Genomic DNA, 14164 nt, shown 5'->3' with positions numbered 1-14164 from the left:
TATACAACATGAACTCCAATACAGAATCCAAAACAGTATTTCAATAAGTTAAGTGGAGAATGAAATGTATTCATCCATGTTCACAGAAGCAGCATTTAAAGTTGTTATCCACTGCAGACACAGGTATATGGCAAAAAAACACTCCAGTTTAAAAGTTCCTGATTGGAAAGTTGTGAAATGCTTATGTAACGGTTGTGTATATAGAGAGTTCTTCAAGTGCAAGGTCACACATCCTCATTATTACTTAGATTAGATAAAAATCACTTGTGCAAAGAAAGGAATAGTCTCACTAAAGACATTTCCTAGTTTCATTAGGCTAGGTCATCAATGACCAAATCAAGGGGACCAGACCGCTGTTTCCCCTTCTAATCACAAGAAATAGTGACAGTGGAAATCCCTGTGTCACTTTGGCTTCTGGAAGCTCCACTCAGCGTATTGTAGTCACAGGAGCTCACTTTCCAAGCATAGTTCCTACGTTGTCCTAGCATACGTCAGGTAAAATACCAACTGATTGGACAATGATGGCATATTGAAAAAATGGCTACATATTCAGTGGTGAAGAAGTCTGGCACTTCTGGTATATTTACCAAATAAAAGTCTCTTTTCTCAGAGAGCAAAGTTTTAAAGCAATTTTATTATATATTAGAGATTTACAAGGATTGTGAAGAGATTAAAGGGGTAGACAAATTTTATACAAGGCACTTACTAATGTATTGTGATTGACCATATTGCCTCCTTTGCTGGCTGGATTCATTTTTCATTAAATTATACACTGCTCGGATCTAGGGGGTATGACCACCCTGCAATCTAGGAGCAGTGGCAGCGCTTGCACACTATAGGAAAAAGTGCCCACCTGTGTGCACTCCCGTGGTCCCGGCCTCCAGAAAGACCAGTGCCTTCTTCGATATTGTGTAAGCACAATCACCGCTGCTGGATTGCAGGGTGGTCACAACCAGTGTTCCTTCTAAGCTGCGCGGGTGGGCGGCCGCGCAGCATTTATTGTGGCCCCGCTCACAATTTTATAATGCCCGCTCACTCAGCCTACAGCTTATACCAGCTGTACATATATACAGGGAGTGCAGAATTATTAGGCAAGTTGTATTTTTGAGGATTAATTTTATTATTGAACAACAACCATGTTCTCAATGAACCCAAAAAACTCATTAATATCAAAGCTGAATATTTTTGGAAGTAGTTTTTAGTTTGTTTTTAGTTTTAGCTATTTTAGGGGGATATCTGTGTGTGCAGGTGACTATTACTGTGCATAATTATTAGGCAACTTAACAAAAAACAAATATATACCCATTTCAATTATTTATTTTTACCAGTGAAACCAATATAACATATCAACATTCACAAATATACATTTCTGACATTCAAAAACAAAACAAAAACAAATCAGTGACCAATATAGCCACCTTTCTTTGCAAGGACACTCAAAAGCCTGCCATCCATGGATTCTGTCAGTGTTTTGATCTGTTCACCATCAACATTGCGTGCAGCAGCAACCACAGCCTCCCAGACACTGTTCAGAGAGGTGTACTGTTTTCTCTCCTTGTAAATCTCACATTTGATGATGGACCACAGGTTCTCAATGGGGTTCAGATCAGGTGAACAAGGAGGCCATGTCATTAGATTTTCTTATTTTATACCCTTTCTTGCCAGCCACGCTGTGGAGTACTTGGACGCGTGTGATGGAGCATTGTCCTGCATGAAAATCATGTTTTTCTTGAAGGATGCAGACTTCTTCCTGTACCACTGCTTGAAGAAGGTGTCTTCCAGAAACTGGCAGTAGGACTGGGAGTTGAGCTTGACTCCATCCTCAACCCGAAAAGGCCCCACAAGCTCATCTTTGATGATACCAGCCCAAACCAGTACTCCACCTCCACCTTGCTGGCGTCTGAGTCGGACTGGAGCTCTCTGCCCTTTACCAATCCAGCCACGGGCCCATCAAGACTCACTCTCATTTCATCAGTCCATAAAACCTTAGAAAAATCAGTCTTGAGATATTTCTTGGCCCAGTCTTGACGTTTCAGCTTGTGTGTCTTGTTCAGTGGTGGTCGTCTTTCAGCCTTTCTTACCTTGGCCATGTCTCTGAGTATTGCACAACTTGTGCTTTTGGGCACTCCAGTGATGTTGCAGCTCTGAAATATGGCCAAACTGGTGGCAAGTGGCATCTTGGCAGCTGCACGCTTGACTTTTCTCATTTCCTGGGCAGTTATTTTGCGCCTTGGTTTTTCCACACGCTTCTTGCGACCCTGTTGACTATTTTGAATGAAACGCTTGATTGTTCGATGATCACGCTTCAGAAGCTTTGCAATTTTAAGAGTGCTGCATCCCTCTGCAAGATATCTCACTATTTTTGACTTTTCTGAGCCTGTCAAGTCCTTCTTTTGACCCATTTTGCCAAAGGAAAGGAAGTTGCCTAATAATTATGCACACCTAATATAGGGTGTTGATGTCATTAGACCACACCCCTTCTTATTACAGAGATGCACATCACCTAATATGCTTAATTGGTAGTAGGCTTTCGAGCCTATACAGCTTGGAGTAAGACAACATGCATAAAGAGGATGATGTGGTCAAAATACTCATTTGCCTAATAATTCTGCACGCAGTGTAATTATATACAGGAGATGCCCAGGTTCTACCAACATGGTCCATATCACTATATACAAGAAGATGTATAAGTAAGACGTCCTAGCTAGTGTCAGGTTAGCACTTAGCAAGGTCTTTCTTCACTCCGCAGGAGACATTTTGTGTGCGGTTCTGTCACACTGTCCGTCCACTCCAGTAACTGTTTTATCTTGTCTTACTTAGTAGGCTAGATTAATTGTTTTGCCAATATGTCGGCGATTATCTCTTGTTTGATTGTCCTATCGCCCACCTTTGACTAAGCATTGCCCATCTCTAAGCCGACTCCACTCAGCAACTGCCAAAGCTTAGAGGGAACACTGGTCACAACCCTTATATCTTGCCAGAACCAAGGGGCTTTTGAGCCATTTTATGGCCACATGATCTTTCTACTTACAATTTTCAAACGTTATTATCAGGATTTAAATGCATCACTGACTACAAGGGTTATGTTGTCTAGGGTGCGGTCTCTGTTTCCGACCATCCCAGCTGCCTTATCTGAATGAAGCTTCATCCTGGTGCCTCCTTAACGTCAGAATAGTGTTACCAAGGTCATACCAAAAATTCCATCACATGTAGATAGAAGTAATCCTTCATCAAGCAGTCTACAGATGCGACACCTAATCTAATATATAAAGATGTATGTATGCCTGTGTGTGTGTGTGTCCGCTAAAGGAATCCGCACCGTCGCATTTACAATCACGAAATTTGGCACACAGGTACATCAGGTGACCGGAAAGGTTTTAGATCGGGTCCCAGCTCTCTAGCATGTACCGTTCCTGAGATATTCCCAAAAAATGCATTAGCCAATAGAAGCCTGGTCACATGACACTTATCAGCCAATAGAAGCTCATATGTGGAGACTAAGGGCCTTAGTCTCCACATACACACCGTTTTACACAAGGTTTCCATAACAACCCAGCCATTTTTCTTCACAGCTGTAGGTCAGCTTTAACCCCTTAATGACCAGGCCATTTTGCACCTTCATGACCAGGCTTATTTTTGAAAATCTGACATGCATCACTTTATGTGGTAATAACTTTGGAACACTTACATATCCAAGCCATTTTGAGATTGTTTTCTCGTGATACATTGTACTTCAAGACCGTCATAAATTTGAGTCAATATATTTCACCTTTATTTATAAAAAAAATCCCAAATTTACCAAAAAATTTAAAAAATTCGCAATTTTCAAAATTTATATTTCTCTGCTTTTAAAACAGAAACAGAAAGTGATACCTCATAAAATATTTATTACTTAACATTCCCCATATGTCTACTTTGTGTTGGTATGATTTGGTAAATGTCATTTAATTTTTTTAGGACGTTAGAAGGCTTAGAATTTTAGAAGCAATTCTTACAATTTTTAAGAAAATTTCCAAAACCCACTTTTTTAAGGACCAGTTCAGGTCTGACGTCACTTTGTCAGGCTTACATAGTAAAAACCACCCATAAATGACCCCATTGTAGAAACTACACCCCTCAAGTTACTCAAAACTGATTTTACAAACATTCTTTACCCTTTAGGTATTCCACAAGAATTAAAGGGAAATTTAGATGAAATTTCGAAATTTCACTTTTTGGCAGATTTTCCATTTTAATCAATTTTTTTCTTTAACACATCGAGGGTTAAGAGCCAAACAAAACTCAATATTTATTACCACGATTCAGCGGTTTACAGAAAGATAACACATCTGGTGGTAAACTGCTGTATAGGCACATGGCAGGGCGCAGAAGAAAAGGAGAGCCGTATGGTGTTTGGAAGGCAGATTTTGCTGGACTGGTTTTTTAGACACCATGCCCCATTTGAAGCCCCCCAGATGCACTGTACAGTAGAAACAATCAAAAAGTGACCCCATTTTGGAAACTGCGGGATAAGGCGACAGTTTTATTGGTACTATTTTGGGGTACTTATGATTTTTATCGCTCTATATTATGTTTTTTTGTGCCAAGGTAACCATATCACGGCAAGCCTGGATGCCTGTGTAAGGCGTCCAGTTGCTATGGTAACCATCGGGATGCTGCCAAAGCAGAGCAGCAGCCCAATGGGAGAGGGGAATGAGAGAGCTCCCTCCCTCTGTTATGATCAATCGGGACGCTGCCACAGCAGCACAGCGCCCAACAGGGAAGGAAAGGAGATTCCCCCATCTTAACCCCTTCCATACAGCGGTCCCTATAAACTGCGGCATGGAAGGGGTTAAACGACAGACATTAGTGCCAGCACCGATGTCGGCCGTTACAGTAGATTGTCAGTTGAATATCGACTACTGCTCAGCCGTCCTAAAGCTTTGTGGGGGCGGGGAGGGTCAGCCCCTTCATTATTACCTGGTCGCTCGGCCATCCTGAAGGGGGGGAGGGAAATTGAGGCACTGTAAACACAGCAGTACAGCCCTGATCTCAACACTCACTGATCGGTCCCACTAAGCCACGCCCCAAACCGGTTAGGTCACGCCCCTTCTACTACGCAGCCGATGGGGATTGAAAAAGCAAAAAATTAACTTCTGTCAGCTGCAAGGGTGGGAGGGAGGGAGGGAGGGTGACTTTCTTCCTGCAGCTCACGCTCTGACAGCACAGTGCTGCTGTCTGAGAGTGAGCTGTTCAAAAGGACATCCCTGTGTCCGTCAAGGCCCTGCGCCAGACGGAGGACAGGGAGTCTGAAAGCTGGACTGTCCGGCCTTAAACCGGACCTCTGGCCACCCTAGGGGCAGGCTGCTGTGGAGGTCACAGTTAAGGGGATGGTCAGCTATGGAGGCCAGTGTTAAGGGGCGGGGTGCTGAAGAGGTCACTGTTAAGGGGGCGTGGTGTTGTGGAGGTCATTGTTACAGGGGTGGGTTGCTGTGGAGGTCACTGTTAAAGGGGCGGGCGCTGTGGAGGTCTCTGTTAAGGGGGCAGGGAAAGGTGGAGGTCACAGTTAAGGCGACGGTCCGCTATTGAGGTCAGTGTTAAGGGGCGGGGTGCTGTAGAGGTCAGTGTTAAGGGGCGGGGTGCTGTAGAGGTCACTGTTCAGGGTGAGGGGTGTTGTGGAGGTCAAATTTTAAGGGAACGGAGCTGTGGATGTTACTGTTAAGGGGGCAGGCCGCTGTAGAGGTCAATGTTAAAGGGGCGGGCACTGTGGAGGTCACTGTTAAGAAAGGAGGGGACTGTGGAGGCCACTATTAAAGGGGCAGTGGGGTACTGTGAGGGCACTGCTAAGGCAGCGGGGTACTGTGACGGTGACTGTGAAGGGAGCAGGGTACTGTGAGGTCACTGTGATGGGGCAGTTGCTGTGGAGGTCTCTGTTAAGGGGCAGGGAATGGTGGAGGTCACAGTTAAGGTGACTGTAACCTATGGTCAGTGTGAAGGGGTGGGTTCTGTAGATGTCACTGTTAAGAGGGCGGGCCCCTGTAGATGTCACTGTCAAGGGTGTGGTGCTGTAGAACTTGCTGTTAAAGGGGCAGACTGCTGTGAAGGTCAAAGTTAAGGGGATGGGCTGCTGTGGAGGTCCCATTTTAAGGAGACTAGGCACTTTAAGGGGGGGGGTTAGTGTTAAGGGATGAGGGCTGTGGAGGTCACTGTTATAGTACTGCCGATATCTTAACGATGCACACAAACCTTAAATGAAATAGATGAAATATACCCGAGCGGGGTCCTTCAATTAGTGTAATATAATATTGGCAATGGATTATTTCCCTCATCATCAATAAATATTTAATCCTGCATGTTTTTTTTTTTAACTTTATTTTGAATTCTCATTACTTACAAATATCAAAACAATACAGAAATCTAAGAGAAAAGTGGCTTAAATGCCAACAAGGTCATGAGCACATTATAAAGACACTCTTATACATACTGCAATTACATATATTTCATATATATATAGCATGTTTCTAGTCACATGCTAAAAGCTGTGTATTGCAGCCTACAAACAAAGCTGCGAAAAATAAACCCTATGGAGTGCCAGGGAATGGGGGCACCACCTGTAAGTAGGAAGACTCATGGCAGGAGGGATGATGGTGTTGGTGTTGGGCCTTCCGCTGTGTCCGGGGTAGTGTTAGGAAGGTCTTTTCTAGTGTTGAGCTAGGAGGTCCAAGGAGACCATAGTTTGTGAAACTTGTCATGTGTATGCGATTCTCAACTGGAAAGCTCCTCCAATCTGAAAATTTACTGCACTTTCCTTACCCATTCTCCCAAAGAGGGAGTGACAGTGCTTAGCCAGTGTAGAGGTATTAGTAGCTTGGCCATAATGAGAAGAGAGCGTAAGTCATGTTTGGAGACGGGACAGGAGTTGCCAGGTAAATTGAGAAGCACCAGGGTGGGGGTGAGAGTGATGAAAGGGGTACATATCAGATTTTTTTCCAAAAAGTATTAAAGGACATTTAATTCAAGTTCTGTAAGGCATCTCCAGCACTCCGCAGGTCGAGTAGGGTGTAATCTGTGCAAGACGTCAGGGATTCTGCACCACCTAGTGATAAGCTTATAGGAATTTTCCTGTATACAAAGGCACCTAGAGGTGCCATGTGAGCGTAATAAAATCCTATCGACTTATTTTTCCCACGTAACCCTAACCCCCCATCCAGCACTTCTACTGTGTCCAGGGTCGGTGCCTGGAGCTGACACATTACCGGTAGGGATGTCCCGATATCGATACCAGTATCGGTACTGATACTGGACATTTGTAGAGTACTTGTACTCGTGCAAATGTCCCCGATACCACTGCCGATACCTGCTGGCCGCTTGCGGCGGCGCTCTCAGCAGTTCGGCGTGGGGGAAGGAATTCTGTGACTCGCATTCCCGGCACCCGACCTCTGAGAGGACGCTGTGATCCACGCCACGTCTGAAAAGTCCAAAATATTTTAAAAAAAATTAAAAATTCCTATGCGGTGAACGTCGTAACAGAAAAAAAATAACATAAATAAAAACTGTTTATTCACCATTTTATTCACCATTTTTTTTGTCACCTTGTCCCCCCAAAAAAATAGCATAGGACTGTTCAATTATGAGCCGGACATTCCCTAAAATGAGGAATGCACACAGCTTTTTTGATGTTTTTTTTTTTTTTTCCGGAGGTATGTAATGGTATCGAAATCAACTCAAAATTTTGGTATCGCAACAACCCTAATATGTGAAATTCGAGGTGTAGTATTTATTTGGGGGAAACCTGATGCACCACTGATTCATTTATTTGGGGGTACCCTGAGCACCGCTGATTTATTTATTTGGGGGAGACCTGAAGCCCCGCTGATTTATTTATTTGGGGGACCCTGAGCACTTCTGATTTATTTATTTGGGGGGGACTTGAGTGGTACCCTGAGCACCACTGATTTATTTTTATTTTTTTTTGGGGGGGGGGGGGTACTGTGAGCACCACTGAGTTATTTATCCACCTCAGCCCCCAGTGCTTAAACACCCTGAAAGACCAGGCCACTTTTTACACTTCTGACCTACACTACTTTCACCGTTTATTGCTCGGTCATGCAACTTACCACCCAAATGAATTTTACCTCCTTTTCTTCTCACTAATAGAGCTTTCATTTGGTGGTATTTCATTGCTGCTGACATTTTTACTTTTTTTGTTATTAATCGAAATTTAACGATTTTTTTGCAAAAAAATGACATTTTTCACTTTCAGTAGTAAAATTTTGCAAAAAAAACGACATCCATATAGAAATTTTGCTCTAAATTTATAGTTCTACATGTCTTTGATAAAAAAAAAATGTTTGGGTAAAAAAAAAATGGTTTGGGTAAAAGTTATAGCGTTTACAAACTATGGTACAAAAATGTGAATTTCCGCTTTTTGAAGCAGCTCTGACTTTCTGAGCACCTGTCATGTTTCCTGAGGTTCTACAATGCCCAGACAGTACAAACACCCCACAAATGACCCCATTTCTGAAAGTACACACCCTAAGGTATTCGCTGATGGGCATAGTGAGTTCATAGAACTTTTTATTTTTTGTCACAAGTTAGCGGAAAATTATGATTTTTTTTTTTTTTTTTTTTTCTTACAAAGTCTCATATTCCACTAACTTGTGACAAAAAATAAAAAGTTTTATGAACTCACTATGCCCATCAGCGAATACCTTGGGGTCTCTTCTTTCCAAAATGGGGTCACTTGTGGGGTAGTTATACTGCCCTGGCATTCTAGGGGCCCAAATGTGTGGTAAGGAGTTTGAAATCAAATTCTGTAAAAAATGACCTGTGAAATCCGAAAGGTGCTCTTTGGAATATGGGCCCCTTTGCCCACCTAGGCTGCAAAAAAGTGTCACACATCTGGTATCTCCGTACTCAGGAGAAGGTGGGGAATGTGTTTTGGGGTGTCATTTTATATATACCCATGCTGGGTGAGAGAAATATCTTGGCAAAAGACAACTTTTCCCATTTTTTTATACAAAGTTGTCATTTGACCAAGATATTTATCTCACCCAGCATGGGTATATGTAAAAAGACACCCCAAAACACATTCCTCAACTTCTCCTGAGTACGGGGATACCAGATGTGTGACACTTTTTTGCAGCCTAGGTGGGCAAAGGGGCCCATATTCCAAAGAGCACCTTTCGGATTTCACTCCTCATTTTTTCCTGAATTTGATTTCAAACTCCTTACCACACATTTGGGCCCCTAGAATACCAGGGCAGTATAACTACCCCACAAGTGACCCCATTTTGGAAAGAAGACACCCCAAGGTATTCCGTGAGGGGCATGGCGAGTTCCTAGAATTTTTTATTTTGTGTCACAAGTTAGTGGAAAATGATGATTTTTTTTTTAATTTTTTTTTTCATACAAAGTCTCATATTCCACAAACTTGTGACAAAAAATAAAAACTTCCATGAACTCACTATGCCCATCAGCGAATACCTTGGGGTCTCTTCTTTCCAAAATGGGGTCACTTGTGGGGTAGTTATACTGCCCTGGCATTCTAGGGGCCCAAATGTGTGGTAAGTAGGTAAATGACCTGTAAAATCCGAAAGGTGCTCTTTGGAATGTGGGCCCCTTTGCCCACCTAGGCTGCAAAAAAGTGTCACACATCTGGTATCTCTGTATTCAGGAGAAGTTGAGGAATGTGTTTTGGGGTGTCTTTTTACATATACCCATGCTGGGTGAGATAAATATCTTGGTCAAATGCCAACTTTGTATAAAAAAATGGGAAAAGTTGTCTTTTGCCAAGATATTTCTCTCACCCAGCATGGGTATATGTAAAATGACACCCCAAAACACATTCCCCAACTTCTCCCGATTACGGAGATACCAGATGTGTGACACTTTTTTGCAGCCTAGGTGGGCAAAGGGGCCCATATTCAAAAGAGCACCTTTCGGATTTCACAGGTCATTTTTTACAGAATTTGATTTCAAACTCCTTACCACACATTTGGGCCCCTAGAATGCCAGGGCAGTATAACTACCCCACAAGTGACCCCATTTTGGAAAGAAGAGACCCCAAGGTATTCGCTGATGGGCATAGTGAGTTCATGGAACTTTTTATTTTTTGTCACAAGTTAGTGGAATATGAGACTTTGTATGAAAAAAAAAATAAAAAAAAAAATAAGCATTTTCCACTAACTTGTGACAAAAAATAAAAAATTCTAGGAACTCGCCATGCCCCTCACGGAATACCTTGGGGTGTCTTCTTTCCAAAATGGGGTCACTTGTGGGGTAGTTATACTGCCCTGGCATTTTCCAGGGGCCCTAATGTGTGGTAAGTAGGTAAATGACCTGTGAAATCCTAAAGGTGCTCTTTGGAATATGGGCCCCTTTGCCCACCTAGGCTGCAAAAAAGTGTCACACATGTGGTATCGCCGTATTCAGGAGAAGTTGGGGAATGTGTTTTGGGGTGTCATTTTACATATACCCATGCTGGGTGAGAGAAATATCTTGGCAAAAGACAACTTTTCCCATTTTTTTATACAAAGTTGGCATTTGACCAAGATATTTCTCTCACCCAGCATGGGTATATGTAAAATGACACCCCAAAACACATTCCCCAACTTCTCCTGAGTACGGCGATACCAGATGTGTGACACTTTTTTGCAGCCTAGATGCGCAAAGGTGCCCAAATTCCTTTTAGGAGGGCATTTTTAGACATTTGGATACCAGACTTCTTCTCACGCTTTGGGGCCCCTAGAATGCCAGAGCAGTATAAATACCCCACATGTGACCCCATTTTGGAAAGAAGACACCCCAAGGTATTCAATGAGGGGCATGGCGAGTTCATAGAAAATTTTTTTTTTTGGCACAAGTTAGCGGAAATTGATATTTTTAATTTTTTTCTCACAAAGTCTCCCGTTCCGCTAACTTGGGACAAAAAATTCAATCTTTCATGGACTCAATATGCCCCTCACGGAATACCTGGGGGTGTCTTCTTTCCGAAATGGGGTCACATGTGGGGTATTTATACTGCCCTGGCATTCTAGGGGCCCTAAAGCGTGAGAAGAAGTCTGGAATATAAATGTCTAAAAAATTTTACGCATTTGGATTCCGTGAGGGGTATGGTGAGTTCATGTGAGATTTTATTTTTTGACACAAGTTAGTGGAATATGAGACTTTGTAATAAAAAAAAAAAAAAATTCTGCTAACTTGGGCCAAAAAAATATCTGAATGGAGCCTTACAGAGGGGGGGATCAATGACAGGGGGGTGATCAATGACAGGGGGGGTGATCAATGACAGGGGGGTTGATCAATGACAGGGGGGTTGATCAATGACAGGGGGGTGATCAGGGAGTCTATATGGGGTGATCACCACAGTCATTGATCACGCCCCTGTAAGGCTTCATTCAGACGTCCGGATGCGTTTTGCGGATCCGATCCATCTATCAGTGCATCCGTAAAAATCATGCGGACATCTGAATGGAGCTTTACAGGGGGGTAATCAATGACAGGGGGGTGATCAGGGAGTCTATATGGGGTGATCACCACAGTCATTGATCATGCCCCTGTAAGGCTTCATTCAGACGTCCGGATGCGTTTTGCGGATCGGATCCATCTATCAGTGCATCCGTAAAAATCATGCGGACATCTGAATGGAGCTTTACAGGGGGGTGATCAATGACAGGGGGGTGATCAGGGAGTCTATATGGGGTGATCACCACAGTCATTGATCATGCCCCTGTAAGGCTTCATTCAGACGTCCGGATGCGTTTTGCGGATCGGATCCATCTATCAGTGCATCCGTAAAAATCATGCGGACATCTGAATGGAGCTTTACAGGGGGGTGATCAATGACAGGGGGGTGATCAGGGAGTCTATATGGGGTGATCACCACAGTCATTGATCATGCCCCTGTAAGGCTTCATTCAGACGTCCGGATGCGTTTTGCGGATCGGATCCATCTATCAGTGCATCCGTAAAAATCATGCGGACATCTGAATGGAGCTTTACAGGGGGGTGATCAGGGAGTCTATATGGGGTGATCACCACAGTCATTGATCATGCCCCTGTAAGGCTTCATTCAGACGTCCGGATGCGTTTTGAGGATCGGATCCATCTATCAGTGCATCCGTAAAAATCATGCGGACATCTGAATGGAGCTTTACAGGGGGGTGATCAGGGAGTCTATATGGGGTGATCACCACAGTCATTGATCATGCCCCTGTAAGGCTTCATTCAGACGTCCGGATGCGTTTTGCGGATCCGATCCATCTATCAGTGCATCCGTAAAAATCATGCGGACATCTGAATGGAGCTTTACAGGGGGGTGATCAGGGAGTCTATATGGGGTGATCACCACAGTCATTGATCATGCCCCTGTAAGGCTTCATTCAGACGTCCGGATGCGTTTTGAGGATCGGATCCATCTATCAGTGCATCCGTAAAAATCATGCGGACGTCTGAATGGAGCTTTACAGGGGGTTGATCAATGACAGGGGTGTAATCAATGACAGGGGGGGTGATCAGGGAGTCTATATGGGGTGATAACCACAGTCATTGATCACGCCCCTGTAAGGCTTCATTCAGACGTCCGGATGCGTTTTGCGGATCTGATCCATCTATCAGTGGATCCGTAAAAATCATGCGGACATCTGAATGGAGCTTTACAGGGGGGTAATCAATGACAGGGGGGTGATCAATGACAGGGGGGTGATCAGGGAGTCTATATGGGGTGATCAGGGGTGATCAGGGGCTAATAAGGGGTTAATAAGTGACGGGGGGGGGGGGTGTAGTGTAGTGTAGTGGTGCTTGGTGGGACTTTACTGAGCTACCTGTGTCCTCTGGTGGTCGATCCAAACAAATGGGACCACCAGAGGACCAGGTAGCAGGTATATTAGACGCTGTTATCAAAACAGCGTCTAATATACCTGTTAGGGGTTAAAAAAAACACATCTCCAGCCTGCCAGCGAACGATCGCCGCTGGCAGGCTGGAGATCAACTCTCTTACCTTCCGTTCCTGTGAGCGCGCGCGCCTGTGTGCGCGCGTTCACAGGAAATCTCGCCCATCGCGAGATGACGCATATATGCGTGACTCTGCGCAGGGCTGCCACCTCCGGAACGCGATCCTGCGTTAGGCGGTCCGGAGGTGGTTATTTGAGGGGTACTGTGCGTACCACTGATTTATTTTTTAGGGGGTATTTGTTGTTTATTATTTATTTTAAAGTTATTTATTTGGTTTACAAATATTTTGTATTTATGCTAAAGTTCTGTGGTTATGAATAAATACTTGTGTATTTGAATTAACATTTGGTGTATTGGTGTCTGTGCGTGTTTTTGGTGGGTCATCATAACAGTAGCAAAATTAGTTATGACGTAGCAAGGAAAAAAATTTAATGGTTGGGGGTCACCACAACATGAGGAACTGTATTAAGGGGTCACAGCTTTAGAAAGGTTGAGAACCACTGGTTTAGAGTATAAGAATATTAGAGTTGATATAAGGATACTGATGTCCAGGTGGTAACTGTACGGACTATTTGCATAGAGTAATAAGGACATTGTATTGTTGTTTTACTGTGTTGCGGAGGTCTGCAAGACGCCCCACCCCCCCGGCTAGGAGCAATCCGTTGACCCGGGGATAGGTGAACGCAAGTGGCGGACCAAAACAACAAATTATATGTTTGATGAAACTCTCTGATATTTTGTGATAAGACCTGAGTCCTTAGTCTAAGTTGACAGGATTTGTCGGAGCATTTACGGTTCAGTACAGCCAGTCCAAGAGAAGTGGCATCATTAAAATATCAGACGGAATGGGGGCACAAGGGTTAAAAACAGATTACCCCAAACCTGAGACGGGAGAAACATGTAAAGTTTATGTTGCCCGGTGTAGTCCCACAAATTACTTCCTAGTTAACCCATGGGTAGACAATTTGGCAGGATGTGATATTAATGGAGAATTGAAAGTTAAAATGTGAAAAAGAATGTTACAGAGAAACATTCCTAAGATAAGAGAAGCAGGCAAAGAAAAAAAGGGGGGAGGGAATCATGCAGAATAAGTGATGTTATATGTGTAATAACATTATACAAGACGAAGAATTGTTTAATTATTTTCTTTCTTCTTTCCCAAGCAGTGTAATGTGGGAATCCAGCTTTTAACAAAAATTATTATATATGTGCAACACTAACTAAGACCACC

At 43.5% G+C, this 14164-nt stretch overlaps 1 protein-coding gene across 2 annotated transcripts in view; it reads right to left on the bottom strand.

Annotated features, from left to right (window-relative positions):
• FIG4 (FIG4 phosphoinositide 5-phosphatase) overlaps positions 1 to 14164 on the bottom strand; it is a 534658-nt gene that overhangs the window by 394696 nt on the left and 125798 nt on the right. The window lies entirely within an intron of this gene.

This window comes from Bufo bufo, chromosome 4 (assembly GCF_905171765.1).
Source record: "Bufo bufo chromosome 4, aBufBuf1.1, whole genome shotgun sequence".
NCBI lineage: Eukaryota > Metazoa > Chordata > Amphibia > Anura > Bufonidae > Bufo > Bufo bufo.
Note: the sequence above shows the minus strand (reverse complement) of the source record. Positions and strands in the feature narration are given on the sequence as shown.